Genomic DNA, 15,398 nt, shown 5'->3' with positions numbered 1-15,398 from the left:
AAAAGTGCAACAATGAATGAATGGAAATCCAAAATCTCTGTAAATTTTCATTAAAATTAATAATAATAATAATTTTAAAAAAGAATGATGAAGCTTTGCCTCACATACTTTGGGCATGTTGCTAGGAGGAGCTATTCCTTGGAGAGGGACATGATGCTGGGAAGGGTGGAGGGTTAATGAAGGAGAGGACGACCTTTAACCAGGCGAATTGACAGGGTGACTGCCTCACTGGACTCTAGTGTGTCAGGAAGTGTGAGGATGGTGCAGGATAGAACAGAGTTTAAATCTTCTGTTCATAGGGTCTCTATGAGTTGTACTCAACAGCACCTAATGGCAACAACAGATGTTAGAGCTCAAATTCTCAAAGACTTGTGAAAGGCTAAGGTCTAGAGCAGGAACCCAAACATCATTGCTATTCTTGACCTCCATTCAGGCACCACTTGAGTTCTTTCAACCATACATTTAGCAGGTCCAGGGAAATCCAGGGAATTGCATTCTACCTTCAGGAAGTGTGTCGCTGAAATTGGATTATGACTGTCAGGCAGGACTAGGTAGGGACAGTACACCTTCAGGCTTGACTGGAGTTAGAAAACTCATGTGGTGGTATCCTTATTGTTTGCTGGAAATGCTTCATGTTGTCTAGTTTAAGTTAAAAGTCGGAGTCTTCCTGGTGAGAGTGAGACCCTGAGGGCAAGACCCCAGTGATGGTGGTGGAGAGGCTGTGGCAATGCTGTGGAGAAACTGTGGCAAGGTGTAAAGTGAGGTTTTTTGCGTTTGTACTGGCCACAGTTAAAAGTTTTGCACTTCTTGCCAGAAGCTTGAAGAAGAAGCTGACTTATAACTGCTCTGAGGTAAATCTTGCTGGGTGATTAAGGAAACAAGAGGCCTCTGGAATTTGTGTTGCTAAACTGAATCCAGGACTTTTTTACTAATAGGGGAACTGTGTCTTGCATTAAACTGGCTTCGGCCTGCTGGACGAAACCTTGACTTGTATTGTGAGATATTCTTTGCCTCTCTCACTCCCCAACCTAGTTCCCTAAGAAGCCCACTCTTGGTACCACACACACCAAAAATACTGGAATCTTGGTGACTATGGCTCACATAAGCACAGTCATAGTCTGACCCTGACCTTGTAGCTATACCACCACCAAGTAAGGCTTGTTCCAATCCCCAGAACCAATTCAGTAAATTGTTCTAATGTGCAATTGTGTACTTCTCCCAATCACGGTCCTTGTCCGCTTCTATACGCCCGCCTGCCACAGTGCCTACCACCAATCGTCGTCTTGTGATGATCTTCACAGTTTTTGTCTCCTCAATGAAATCCGTGGCCATGATTTGGTGGACTCCTGCCTAAGCGTGACCCTCATTCCACAGTCTTTCTTTGTTTCAACTTTGTCCTGTTGAAAGCTTAATGAAAGAGTCTCTACAGAACATAGAAGGGTCTAGAGAAGGGTCTCTGTATTCAAATCTGGGGTCTTTTTCCTCACCCACATTACCATGGCACAGTGATTCCAATACGTGGCAACTCCTTGTGGGCAAAGCACAACTGTCCCATAGGATTTCCCAGACGATGAACGTTCAGTAGAACTCAGATCTACTTCGAGAGGAAGACAATTTAAAAATATCTTTAGGAAAGTCCAGTCCGGCGTATGTAACACAGAAAGTCTTGCCAGTTAAAAAACAAGGAACTCATGCAATATTATTCAAAATGGTTGACTCTGGAGAACATTATGCTGAGTGAAATATCCCAGTCACAAAAGGACAAATATTACATGAGGCCACTGTTGTAGAATGGGACTGTCCTTGGGGTTGGGGAGAGACTGAGTAAGATGGGTTCAATAATGTATACTGCACTGAAACAGAGGAGGGAGAAAACTGTTTAAAAGAGATATATGACTAGGTACTTCTGTCATCACAGGAGTCTAGAGTGAGGGCTACATGGTGGAGGGGACCTGGGGGAGGGTTTGTCAAACAATGAAAGAATCCTTTCTTTTACTTTTCCATAATTTTTGACTCATGTACTTATAACTTGTTAGTCAAATTTGTGTCTTCTAGGTTGCAACACCCCCATGATACATCTTCAAGGATATGAACATGTACGGCCAAGCACAATCAATAAGAGTGCATCTAAATTCCAAAATCAATCTGCATAATAGTCTATGTGTTTTCTACTGCCAAAGGGGCCCTTTAGAGTAGTGAGAGAAGATCTTCACCCTGAAACCCACAGCGTCCCTTTTCAGCAGTAAGTAGCTAAGAGAATATGTCATCCCCTTTTCCTTATGAATCAGGGTGAAGTCTCTCTCAGGGAGGAGTGATAGGGAATGGCAAGGGACACACTGACAAAGGAGATTAATCAGAACTGACTTTGACAAGCACTGTGGCAATTGGACAATTAAAACAGACATTTGGATGGCGGGGAAGAAGAACAAACTGGGGAGGAGGGTAGAGAGAATGGTGCAGCAATGAAGGAATGAAAACCCAAAATCCCTGTAAATGTTCATTAAAACTAATAAAATTAAATAATAATTAACAAAAAAGAAGGAAAGAAAGTCTTGCCAGGCAAGGTTCACATCCGGTTCTCCGCTTCCTGCTGTGTGACTATGCCTTCACTGACTTCAAGGGACTCGTAGGGTCCAGCTCTCACCCATTTCTCTGGAAGATCCTTTTTAAGATCATGAACTTAAAAGATCCCTAGCACAGGGCAAGTTGACAAATGCCTGCAACATTACGTCTTTCGTTTCTTCTCCAAAGTCCCCACTCTCTCTCCAAGCCCCTGACTCACAATGAGGCAATCCTCAAGAGAAGAGAATTGGAAAGAGGGAGGGGAAGGGGAAGGGATGGTTAGGTTAATTTTTATGACTGTGGGAAGATGGGGCATCATGGCGACAATTCGCAGCCCAGGGATTCTGAACGTCAGATTGGAGCCTGGCCTCCAGAGGACAGCAGACAGTCCTCCAAGGTTTCAGAAGGCTTACGGTTGCATTTGATGAGGCTTTATTTTTTTTTCTACATAAGCCCTATGTCTCTTCCTGTTGGAAGGAGGTCATTTATTTGTCTCTTGCTCAAATCCCACCTTTTACCCAACTCTCTGATCTCCCCTTTCCTGATCTCCATGCTCTTCCTTCCCTCCCCCTGGAAAACAAGTCTCTCCACTCTCAATGGGATCAGGCAGAGTCCTGGGCTGGGTGGCCCACGCTCTGTTCCTCAGTCTCCCTGGTATACCAGAATATCCTGAAGTCGGAACATTTCTTTCTCCTTGTCATAGTTTTCAAGACCGGTCCACTCTGCCCACAAATCCCTTCTCCAACCCTACTACTGCCCCAGCTGTCACAAATACACACATCCCAGCATCTTTGACTTTGGCCAGGTTGTTTCCCAGGCCTGGATGATCACCTTCTCCAGACACCCAGTGCTTGCTGGAGCTTGGTCATGTTCAAATACTCCTGCCTCATACATAGCCTTTGCACTCAGCCTCTATAAGGAACTTTCTTCTTAAGCTCTGCCTGGCTGGATTTCTCTAACCATTCAGATCTGAATCAATGAGTTCTCTCCTAGAAGATGTATCACAATATCTACAGAAACCTTCCCTGAGTTCTTGGCAGTTCCCTTTATTTTATCTCATAATTGCTGAGTTCTATCTGGATTGATCTCCTGAGCGTTCACCAGTTTACTGTCTGTTCCCTGTACTTTTACTTGAAACTTTTTCTCATCATTGAGTGTAGTCTACCTTCCTTGTATCTTGACCTCCTGACATTTAACAAATTCTCAACTAAAAAAGTAATAAGTGTCTGTTAAAAGACTAAGAACTGTCTGGCCCAAACCATGATATTTTCATACAGATGTGAAAGTTGGACAGTGTGTGAAATGAGCAGTTGCAATATGGGGATGGCTTAATCTGACTTCTACCTGCTTCATAAAGGGGAACTGTCCCCATCAATAATATCCATAGCAGCAAACAGAGAGCTGCTCGGTCAGACATGCCACCCCACACTCCTGCACCTTTTTCTCCCAGTCATCAGGTCAGATATTCATTATTAGACTCACAGACTTTACTCACAATTGTGGGGTTTATTAGGGTAATAAGTTGGAGAGTGGATAAGGCAAAGAATATCACTGAGTGCAAGTCCAGCAGTCCCAAGCTCAGTTCCCCAATTAGTGAAAGTCCAGATTCAGTTCAGCAACACAAATGCAAGGAACCTCTAGTTTCCTCAATTATCCAACAAACTTAAAAGTCAGCTTTTTCTCTAATCATCCAGCAGGCAAAACTTTAAACTGTGGCCTTTATCTGAGAGCATTTACAAATCTACTTTTCCTCTGCTTACACCTTGTCATAGTTTCTTCACAGCAGTGCCACAGTCTCTTCACAATCCACCACTGTTGTCACAAGAGTAATTCATAGCTCTCTCTCTTGTATTGGTCCCACAACTGTTGATAATTTGCAAGACCATGTGTCTGCAGTTAAGATAGCTGGAGACCATGCCCCTAGCATGGGCTGATGCAATGAATAGAAAAGCCAACTTTAAAGTTTTAACATCACGCAACAAATATGGAAAACTAACAGTTTCATCCTAGAGAAGGTGAAATCAGGGTGCTCCTTGGAGGCAAGGATTCTGAGGCTTTGTCTGACATACTTTTGGGCATGTTACAAGTAGGGACCAGTCCTTGGAGAGAGATATCATGCTTAGAAGGGTGGAGGGACAGCACAAAAGAGGAAGACCCTTGATGAGATGGATTGACTCAGTAACTGGGGTAATGTGGGTAGGTGTGTCTGAGACAATAAAGTTTGCACAGGATAAAGCAGTTTTCAGGGCTTACTGTACATGGGGTTGCCATGAGTCACAAGCTACTCGACGACACATAACAATGACAATAATAGGGAAGAATTGATGCCTTTGAGTTGTGGTGTTGGCAAACGGTATTGAATACATCTTGGACTTCCAAAAGAACAAACAACTCTACCTTGGAAGAAGTGTAGCCATGGTGCTCCTGAGAAGCAATGGTGATGTTTTGGGTACGTTGTCAAGAGTGGCACTATTTGAGAAAGGACAGCATGCTGGGAGAAAGTGGACAGTAAGTGAAGTAGAGGAAGACCTTGAGTGATATGAGTGACTGCAACAATGGGCTTACACACATCAGAGATTGTGAGGAACGTGCAGGACCCAGCAGGGTTTCCATCTGCTGTACACAGGTTCACCATGAGTCGGTGAAACCACTTACCAAATAAACATCCATCCTGCTGCTTGGCTGGGTCAGGATCCAACTGCAGATGTATCAGTGTAAACTTTGAAGTGTAATCTCTTGAGTCAGAATAGTAGAAAAGAGCACAAGAACTCTTCTTAGATGAAGGCGATGAGGTGTATCAGGCAGCGAAGAGGAATACTGGTTCATTTGAAGATGATCCTGGGGTTTCCTTAACTAACAACTAGAAATGGACTTTGTCAATTAAATTAATCCCCCTCTCCAACCGGGGGTGCTGGTGGCTTAGTGGCAAGGGGTCGTGCTGCCAATACAAAGGTATGTGGTTCAAATCCACCAGCTGCTCTGAAACGTGGACAGTCTCCTCCTATGTGATAAACCGCCTCTGAAAACCCACCCGAGGGTCATCTATGGGTCAGTCTGACTCTACGGTAAATAACAGTATCTTCCACCGTATTATAAAAGACGTGGGATACTTACCTGGCAGAGGAAATACCATGATCAAGAAGGTGGTTTTCCCAGGGCGAGGCTCACCCATTGCACTTCCGGTGTGCTGACCCCTGCGATTTCCCCAAATGTGGGAAACTCGACTGCATAATTTATGGTAGTGGGGGACTGCGTGCGCGAAAAAAAAAAAAAAGAAGAAGACGTGGGACTCTCTGAGAACTGGCTCCCTGAAGAAAAGAAAAAAGATAAAGAGAAAATACTTGGGAACAACAAACTAGAAAACAGAGCATGAGTAGGGAAGGGCTTTGATGCTCCCAAAGGTTAGAAAAAGAAAGACAATGACTGACAGTAAGTATTGTTGTTAAGTAATGTCAAGTATTGACGAAAATGAGGAAACGTAACATAGGCCTCCCTATACTCAAGCAACTCAAGACTCTTTGCAGCCAAATTCCAGTAACATCATCTTTAACAACCAAGACCTCAGAGAGTTGGAGAGGGAAGAACCACAAGGCAGAGAAGAAAGTGTGGAGTCTAGACCTTGCCCTGTGGCCATTGAATCTTCGTGATTTGCCGCGACTGACTTGAAAATGTGGCATCGTCCATGAAATAAGGTCTGCCCAGCAAGTACATAATCAGTTCAAATGAGTGTGTAGGCTTAATGCCTCTAATTGACCACAGATACAAGCAAAATTATATCTCTCTGTCTATAGAAACTGCGGTTCATGTCAATCAATATTGTGCTAGCTTGCACATTGCTGTGCTGAAAACTATCGCACCAGTATTTCAAATACTGGCAGTGTCACTGATGGTGGACAGATTTCAGCAACACTTCCACAATTAAATGACAAACTGAGGCTGGTCGTATGCTTCTGGAATAACAGGTCCTCAAAAATGTCATGAATATAATTACACTCGAAATGTGACAGGGGAAGAGCTGCCTCTTTAAAGTAGAGTCTACCTTAAAATACAAATAGAGTAAAGCTTTCACCCAATGAAGGACCTTCATTTGACGATGTGGCAACATGTGAAATGTACAGAGGGTTGCTACAAGTTCTAGTCAACACAACAGGACCTAAAAACAGCACATCTATTGTTGTTATGTGCCATCAACTTGCCTGCGACTCATAGCGACCCTGTGTGCAACAGCTCTGAAGCCTGCCCTGTCCCGAGCCAGTCTCACTAACTCCAACACACCTACCCCCATTGCCCCAGTTACTGTGTCAATCCATCTCATCTGGAGTCTTCCTTTCCTGCACTATCCCTCCACCTAAGCATGATATCCTTCTCCATGGACCAGTCTCTCCTGGCCACATGCCCAAAGTATGTGAGACAGAGCTTCAAAATCCTAGCATGAAAACTCTTTTCCTTTTTATGAACACATAGAGTGAGAAAGTATAACCGTTCATATTGATCTCTTTATTGTAATTAGTCTATCTCTTGTAGGAGAGATAATGAACACTGGCTTCCTCCCAGGACAATTTCACTTCTGTTTATATTAATATTGGGATTTTAACGTGATCCGAAGGGGACCTATCGCCATTCAATTAATCACATACCTCAGAGAATTAGACAATGAATAAGGGTGAAAGAAAATGAACTGATGCCTTTTAATTGTGTCAGAGAAGAGTACTGGGTATCCCATGGCCTACCAAAAGAACAGTCAAGTCTGTCATATAGGAAATGCAACTAGGAAGCTCTTTAGAGGCAAAGATGATGGAACTTGGTCTCACATACTTTGGGCATTTTGTTGGCGATGGGACAGTCCTTGGAAAAAACCATCATGCTAATTGAAGTGGAGGGTCAGGGACCCTCAATAAGATGGCAACTATTCCACAATGACACAGTGACCATAACAATGGGGTCAAGTGCATCAGACAGCATGAGGTGGTACAGGGTAGGGCAAGGTTCAGATCTGCTGTTCACAGAGTCACTAGGAGTCGTAGTTGACTCCATGGCAGCAAACCACATACAATCTTCATTAATTGCATTCAAATGGACTACAACTGACTGTTTTGGAATCTCTGGGCCATAGAAGTGGTTAACAAATGGGCCACTAGCTGAGACATTACTCACTGGTTGAGTTCACACAGAGGCATCTCAGAAGGAAGACCCCACTGTAGCGACTACGGATTTCCAGCCATTAGAAATCTTGTGAGCAGAGTTCTGTCCTGACACATATCTGGGGACCCTGCATTACACTAAAGATGACTACTTCAAGAAGAAAAGAACAATTCCCTTATCTTGGGAAGCCCAAAACTGGAGAGCAGGCAGAGCAGTAATGTCAAGCTGCTGTTTTCTTGTCATCCTCCACTTCCTGGTTTTGTGACCTTGGGCGAGTGGCTTTATCTGTCAGGCACTTACTGACCTCATAAAGCTGGTAGGCCCACTTTACAGCACTTCCCAGAAGATTCTCTTTTAGGATTACATTATGGGAGATGATCAAAGAAAGACTACAGTCTTCAATACCAGTTGCACCTCAAAATAAACAAAACAAAAATTCTCAACCCTGAACCAGTAGGCACCATTATGAAAGATGGAGAAAAGATTGAAATTGGCAACGAGTTCCTTTTACTTGGCTCCACAAGGATTCAAAAGGTATGTTACATTGGGAAAGCCTACTGTAAAGACCTCTCCAAAATACTTAAGAGCAACAACATCTGCTTAAAGGCTAAGGTGTGCTTGATGCAAACTACTGACATTTCAAATTACTTCCTACGCATCTGAAAGTTGGACAACCTACCTAAACTGACACAAACCAAAGTTAAACATCTGAACAGATCCATTTCAAAAGAAGAAATTGAAAAGGTAATACAACAACTTCCAACCAAAAAAACACCCTGGACCAGATGGTTTTACAAGCGAATTTTATCAAACATTCAGAGAAGAACTGTCACCAATTCCACATAAACTATTTCAGAAAATAGGAAAAGATGGAATTCTCCAGACTCATTCTAGGAAGCAAACATATCCTTGATACCAAAGCCAGGAAAGGACACCACCAAAATAGAAAACTATAGGTCAATATCTCTCATGAACATAGATGCAAAAATCCTAAAAAAACATACTGGCTAATAGAATCCAATGATACATCAAAGAAATAATTCACCATGACCAAGTGGGATTCATAACAGGTATGCAAGGATGGTTCAACATAAGGAAAGCAATTAAGGTAATTCATCACATTAACAAAGCAAAGAACAAGAACCATGTGATCCTATCAATTGATGCAGAAAAGGCCTTTGACAAAATCCAACACTCTTTCCTGATTAAAACACTTAACAAAATAGGATTAGAGGGGAATTTCTTCAACATAGTAAAAAATATTTATGCAAACCTCAATTGTGGAGTTGGAGAAGTAAGAGTACAGAACATCCCATGGGCTGTCACAAGAGCAAATAAGTGTATCTTGCAGGAAGTACGACCACGGTGCGCCTTAGAGGCAAGGATGGGGACACTTGATCGCACATGCTTTGGGCAGGTTGTCAGGAAAGGTTTCAGTCCTTGAAAAAAGACATCATTCTGAAAAAGGTGGAAGGTCAGAGAGAAAGTGAAAGGCTCTCAACCAGATGAATTAATACAGTTACTGTAACAACAGCCTCTCATTGCGCGGATAGCACAGGACAGGGCCAGGTTCAGATCCGTGGTCCACAGGTTTGCTATATGAGTCACAGTTGACTTGAAGGCATCTAACAGGAGCTGATGGTTCTGAGTTTCAACAGGGCTGTAGAGAGCAACTCCACACCCAAGGGAGAATGGACGCTGTCAGGATACAGACAGCTTTAAAGGCGGCAGGCAAAGTTGACGCATACAGGGTTTGGAAGAGTTAGTCTGAAAGACAGATGGAGTCTAGAGAGTCAAAGTGTAAAGGGTGGGCTGAGGAACATCCTCTCACCCCATTGTAAGAGTGTGTGAGCTAAGAACAGTCGCTGAGAATCAATGAGCTCAGGGGGAGTCTGGGACACAGAGGATCAATTGGAAGACAGGACCCCCTTCTGGGTTACTGAGGAACCAGTAGGTCTAGGAGATGGGTGTAGGGAAGGAGAGAACCCACAGGGGAGAGAGGACTGTGGAAAGAGGGTGAGAGCTGTCCCTAGTGCTGGGCCTCTGGCATCTGAGGACACCCCACACAGGAGATTTGGAGGTGATAACACAGAACAGAAAATGTTTCCTGATCCTTGGGATGTGTCTGGACTCCTTCACCTCAAGAAAGGGCTGGAGGGAAAGAATGGAGATAAAGAGGCTCAAGGGGAGGGGAAATTGAGTGTCCCACCCTCCCCTCAACAAATAAAGGCACCAGGGGCCAGCGATCTCTCCATCTGCGCTCTGACATCTGATCCAGGTAGGTGGTGGACCTGGCGAGAAATACTCCATGAACTCAAGAAAGGGGTTCAGTGGCTGCTGGAGGAGGAAGCAGGGGTCCTCCTGATCAGTCGCATCCCTCTCTTCTCTACAGGGGGTCCTGCTGCACCATGAAACTCCTACTGTGGTTCCCAGTCTTGGTGGTGGGTCTCCTGACGATTGGAGGTAAACAGGGGGCAGGAGATCCCTAGAAGCACTAAATTGTCTTGGAGAATCTTTGAGAGCTCTTGGGACTCCCTTTTGGACACAGCATCTGGAGTCTTTGTATCCCTACTCCCAACCCATGAGTGGGTTTCATAATTCTTCAAGGCACAGTGTAGCAGGGAGCAAATCTGCCCAGGCGTGTCCTAGCAACTGATGACATCAGGCCTCTCTGTCTCCAAGATTGGCTGCCCAGGTGGTATAGACTGACAGGGACAGAGCCTGAGGGTGGTGGATTGAGGTAATCCCCCATAGTACATGTATGATGAGGGGGATCCAATATCCTCAATTTTAATACCATCACCTGAAAAGATCACTTGTATGGATCACATATGCATTCTCTCAACCCCAACCCAATATTGGCAACATTGTGGTCCCTTCGCTAACCCCACCATGATCTTCTGTCAGGTCCAGCCCCAGCCCAGGCTGCACCACACCAGGACTCCAGCGCCAAAGAGGGAAGTGTGGACCACCTCAAGATTGACCCAGATGACACAGAGGGCTCGTATGATTACACATATGATGATGACAACAAATATTCTATGCTCTGGTTAGACAACTTCTCAGGCCTGGGGAACCTGGGATATATATGGGTGGAGCGGGGAGAGAGTTTAAGGTCCAACACTTACAGCTTGAGAACCCTAAGGTCCAACGAGGCTGAAACAGCCCTGTGGTCACACAGCCAAAGTCTCAAGATGCTCGTATTTCAAAGTCGATCCTGGTGGGAGGTGAAGAGCCCAAGGAGTCAGGCAGTCCAGAGTCGACTGGTGTAGAACTCCACCTTCCTGTGAGCCTCAGTTTGCTCATCTGTAAAATGAGTGGGTTGGGGAGGGCTCTAACTTGGACTTGGAGGGTTGCCTGACACACTGCACATGCTTTAACCAGTTTTTACTTCCTTTGGTGCAAAGGGGTTAAGGCACCATTTGTGCACAAACATTTATTGGTAGTTACATGTCAGGCACAGTTTCGAGGAGGAAAACCTGCAGACCGGATGAGATAAAGTTCCCTGTGAAGGTTGAGGGAACAGACGGTAAGTTGGTGAGCTCCCAGAAGATCAATCTAGAGAGAGTCAAGCATCTCTTGGGCTAAAGTTGGCACAATCAAACACTGGGAAGGAGATTCTGTAGACTTGGTGGTGGGTCTCCTCCCAAGAGGTGAAACTTTTCGTGAGGTCTCAATGACCAGGAAAATCCAACCAGGGAGAACTGTGAGGAGTCTGTTCCTGGTGGAAGGTGATGCAAAGGCCCTGAGGCAGAAGGGCCTGTACATGATCAAGAGGCTAATTCCCCCATTCCAGAACCCACTCAGAGAGTGGGGAGCCCTGATGTTTTCAGGGTGTGGAGATCAGGATGAGGAGGATCAGGGTGGCAAGTTGGAGATGGGATCTGAGGAGAAACAGTAGCAAAACTACCACCTCTCCAAACAGGAAATGGCTCTTGGGCATTCTGGAATCACAGGAATATTTCAAAATACCAGAAGACGGCATATCAGAAGACAGCTCTGCCCTGGACACGGGATCTACTTCTCTCTACAACTATTATGAATGAAATGTCACAGCCTCTGGGCCAAGGACTCCACCGTAATACCATTCCTCTCTCACAGTAATAAATGGAAATGATATCCGCTTTTGAGTGTTGCTTCACTCAAATGTAGGCAGGGGCTTCAGGAAGGGTGTGGACAGTGCTTCTGGGAGCGTTTTGCTGACTTGCCCTGTCTTCTTGTTATTTATCAAATAAAAACTGACTCATAGCTGACCCTCCAGTGGGTTTCCCGAGACAATAAATCACACAGGAAAAGAGTGCTCATCTTTCTCCCATGGAGAAGCTTGTGGATTTGAACCACGTCACTTTGGGGTTGACATCACAATTCCTTACCACTAAGCCACCAGAACTCCCTGACTTGCCATAGGGTGTTTTTGTTGTGTTGTGGTTTTTGGTTTGTTTGTTTTTTTTAACTGTTATTAAATGCTGTTGAGTCAACTATGACCTTGTGATCTGAACCTTGCCCTGTTCTGGGCCATCCCCTAACACAGCAGAGCCTATTGTCACAATCACTGTGTCAATCTATCTATCTCATGGATCCTTCACGTTTTCACTGATACCCTTCCCCCCCCAGTATCAATAAAAGTATTATGAATAAGAATTTGTTGTTGAGTGTTGCTTCCCTGTGGGACAGGGTCTTCAGAAGAGATTCAAATAGTGTCATCTGCGCAATACATGTTGTTAACGTGTCTTCTTCCAATCCCCATGCCTCATTCTTCTTCATAGAGTCCAGCGTCTCGAATTAATTGCTCAGCATACAGATTGAATAGGTAAAGAGAAAGGATGCAACCCTGACACACACAAATTGAAGAAGAATAAATGAAAACAAGTCCCCCCAAAACCAGAATAGGATCTTGAATGTGTTCCACCTGAATTTAAAAACCACCTTCTGTACTGCAATCCCAGAGGCACATGGTTCGAATCCACCAGATGCTCTGCTGGGGAAGGAGGGACAATTTCCTCCTGTACCAGTCAGATCTGATTTGACGGTACATGCACAACAAATAATAATAAAAAAATTAAATAAATTAAAAAAAAAAACACCTTAATTTTTCCACTAACAACCGAAGATGGTTTGTGGAATGCCCTCAAGAACCTCATCCATGAAGAAAATGAAAGGTCATTACAAAGACAGAGGAGAAAGGCAGGGCTAAGTGGTTATCAGAAGAGACGCTGAAGTTTGCACTGGAAGGAAAAGAAACCAAGAAGACACGGGAAAGGGATTTGGAGGTAAGAGAGCTGAGGAGAAGGCTTCAAAGTGCAGCTTGAAGAAAAAAAGGGGGGGGGGATGAAAATATAAAGCTGAAAAAGGGGCAGTTCAAGAAGACAAAGCATTGTAATGAAATGTGCAAGCAGCTGGAGTTTGAAAACCAAAAGGGAAGAACGTGCATAACATTCCTCAAGGTGAAAGAACGGCAGAACAAATTTCAGCCTGGACTTGCAACCCTGCAGGATTCTGTGGGCAAAACCTTAAACGACGCAGGAAACATCAAAAGGGACAGAAGGAGGGAGCTCTGGTGGCCTAGTGGCAAGAAGCTGCACTGCGATCCCGAAGGTGTGCAGTTCGAATCCATCAGATGCTCTGCTGGAGAAAGAGGGGCAATCTCCTCCTGTGCCAGTCAGGTCCAATTCCACGGTACATGACAACAACAAGGAGGGCGGGCAGCAAAAAAAGAGACAGATGGCATGCGTAGAGTGAATCACTATACCAAAAAGAATCAATCACCACTGAGCCATTTCAGGAAGCAGCACCAATAATTCCTCCTTTGTCTTCCTTATTCACAGTCCAAACTTCACACGTATATGTTATTGTGTGAACAACAGATCTGAAGCCTGTCCTATTCTGTGCCATTCTCACAATCTCTAACACCCTCAAGCCCATTGCCGCAGTTGTAAAGACCACAGCTTGTGTCCGGCACATCTTAGTCTTTGAACTAATAACTTTGCTCTGTAGCACTTTCAAGAGGTCTCACGAAACATGTGGCATGGGAGAGTGAATGAAGGCAGATGGGCTGTTCATAGGGCCACATCCCTTGGAGAGTAGGGGGTGCGGAGAGATGGAGGGAGGGACCTGGTTGGCTGGTTAGAGACCTGCATGAAAATCCTTGAAGCTCATGTGTTTGGATATCAACAGGGCTTCAGAGATGCTCCACCCAATAAAGGTAGGTTGGACCTTGTCAAGATCACAGAAGCCCTCAAAGGAGGTCTGTAGTGACAAGAGTCATTGAATAGGACCTGCTCCACAGTCAGCCCCCACAAGGGGCTCTCCAGCAGGGCCAGTGAGGAAGCGTCAACGCCTTGGGCCGTGTTCCTGGTGAAGAGTATCGAATCTGTAGGGACGGCCAAAAAGGCATTCAAAGAACAAACAGGTCCCCCTTGGAGGAAGTGCGGCCAGGTTGCTCTTAGAGGCAAGGAGGTGCGACCTCATGCTCTGAGTGTGTGGACAGGAGGGGCCCTGGCCCTCGGGAAAAGTCAGCGTGCAAGTGCAAGGTCAAGACACAGTGACTGTAACAATGCGCCTGAGCCCATCTGAGAGGGTGAGAATGACCAGGATAGAGCGAGGGTCAGATCTGTTGTGCCCATGCAGCTGCCATCAACAACACCTAACAGCAACAGTTAACAAAACCCTCCCATCAGGCAAGTCGAGGAAAGGTGTGAAGCGCTTCCGACCTTATCACCCTCCCCAGATGCAATGCTCCCACCGCTCCGAAGCCCCTGGCCCAATAATGAAGCAACACTCAAGAGAGGATTCGTATCTCTAAAATGTTTATTCCTGTGGGGAGGGAGAGAGGGGCGTTGGGCAGGAGTCCTCTTGGGCAGGAGTCCTCCGCTCAGGGCTGTGAAGTTTCAACTGGGCTGGAGAGGGTACTGTTCTCCACATCTTTGACTTGGGACGCTTCAGTCTCCTCATCATGATTGTCAAATAACCACGCCCTGTTTGGAGAGGGGATCATTTTATATCTCTTCCTCCCCAAATCCCAGCTCTCGTCCTCCTCCCTGATCTTTCCCATCCTGATCTCCACGCCCTCCCTCTGCAGGAAAACGACAGGGCTTCCTGCTCTGAGGGGTTCAGAGGAGTCCTGTGCTGGGGGAGGGGGGGACGGGATCAATAATCTTGATCAATAACCTCTCTGTCTGCCCCAGGGTCTTTGCACTAACCTTCCACTAGAAGTCTTCTTCAAAGTTTTGTCTACCTGCTTGGATTTTTCCAAGCCATTCAGACTTCAATGAACCCTTTTTTTCCTGGGAAGAGATCTCCCACCGGGTCTACAGAACACTCCCCCTGGCCCTTGATTGTCCCACCTTTAGCCTCCTGGAGTTTTTAGCTCTGTCTAGATTGATCTTCTGAAAATCCACTTCCCTTGTGCCTCCTCTGCAGATGGAACTGTGAAACAGTTCCCTCCATGGAACTGTGCCTGACACACAGCCATTGCTCATTAAATACTTGATCACAAATGATGCTCAAATCCCATAGCCCCAAAGGAAGCAAAGGTTGGTGACAGCATGTGTGGTGTGCCGGGCACCCTCCAAGTCCTCCAGTTCCCAGCCCCTCACAACACACCAATTTTACAGATGAGCAAACCGTGGCTCACCAGTAGCCTCTGCGTATCTGCAACAAGCCCTCACAGGGAAGTGGAATCTACAACTGGCCTG

The sequence above is a fragment of the Elephantulus edwardii genome, unplaced genomic scaffold, assembly GCF_000299155.1.
Source record: "Elephantulus edwardii isolate Elephantulus edwardi_28Jun2011 unplaced genomic scaffold, EleEdw1.0 scaffold00315, whole genome shotgun sequence".
NCBI lineage: Eukaryota > Metazoa > Chordata > Mammalia > Macroscelidea > Macroscelididae > Elephantulus > Elephantulus edwardii.
The sequence above is the reverse complement of the archived record's forward strand: the minus strand, read 5'-3'. Positions refer to the sequence as shown.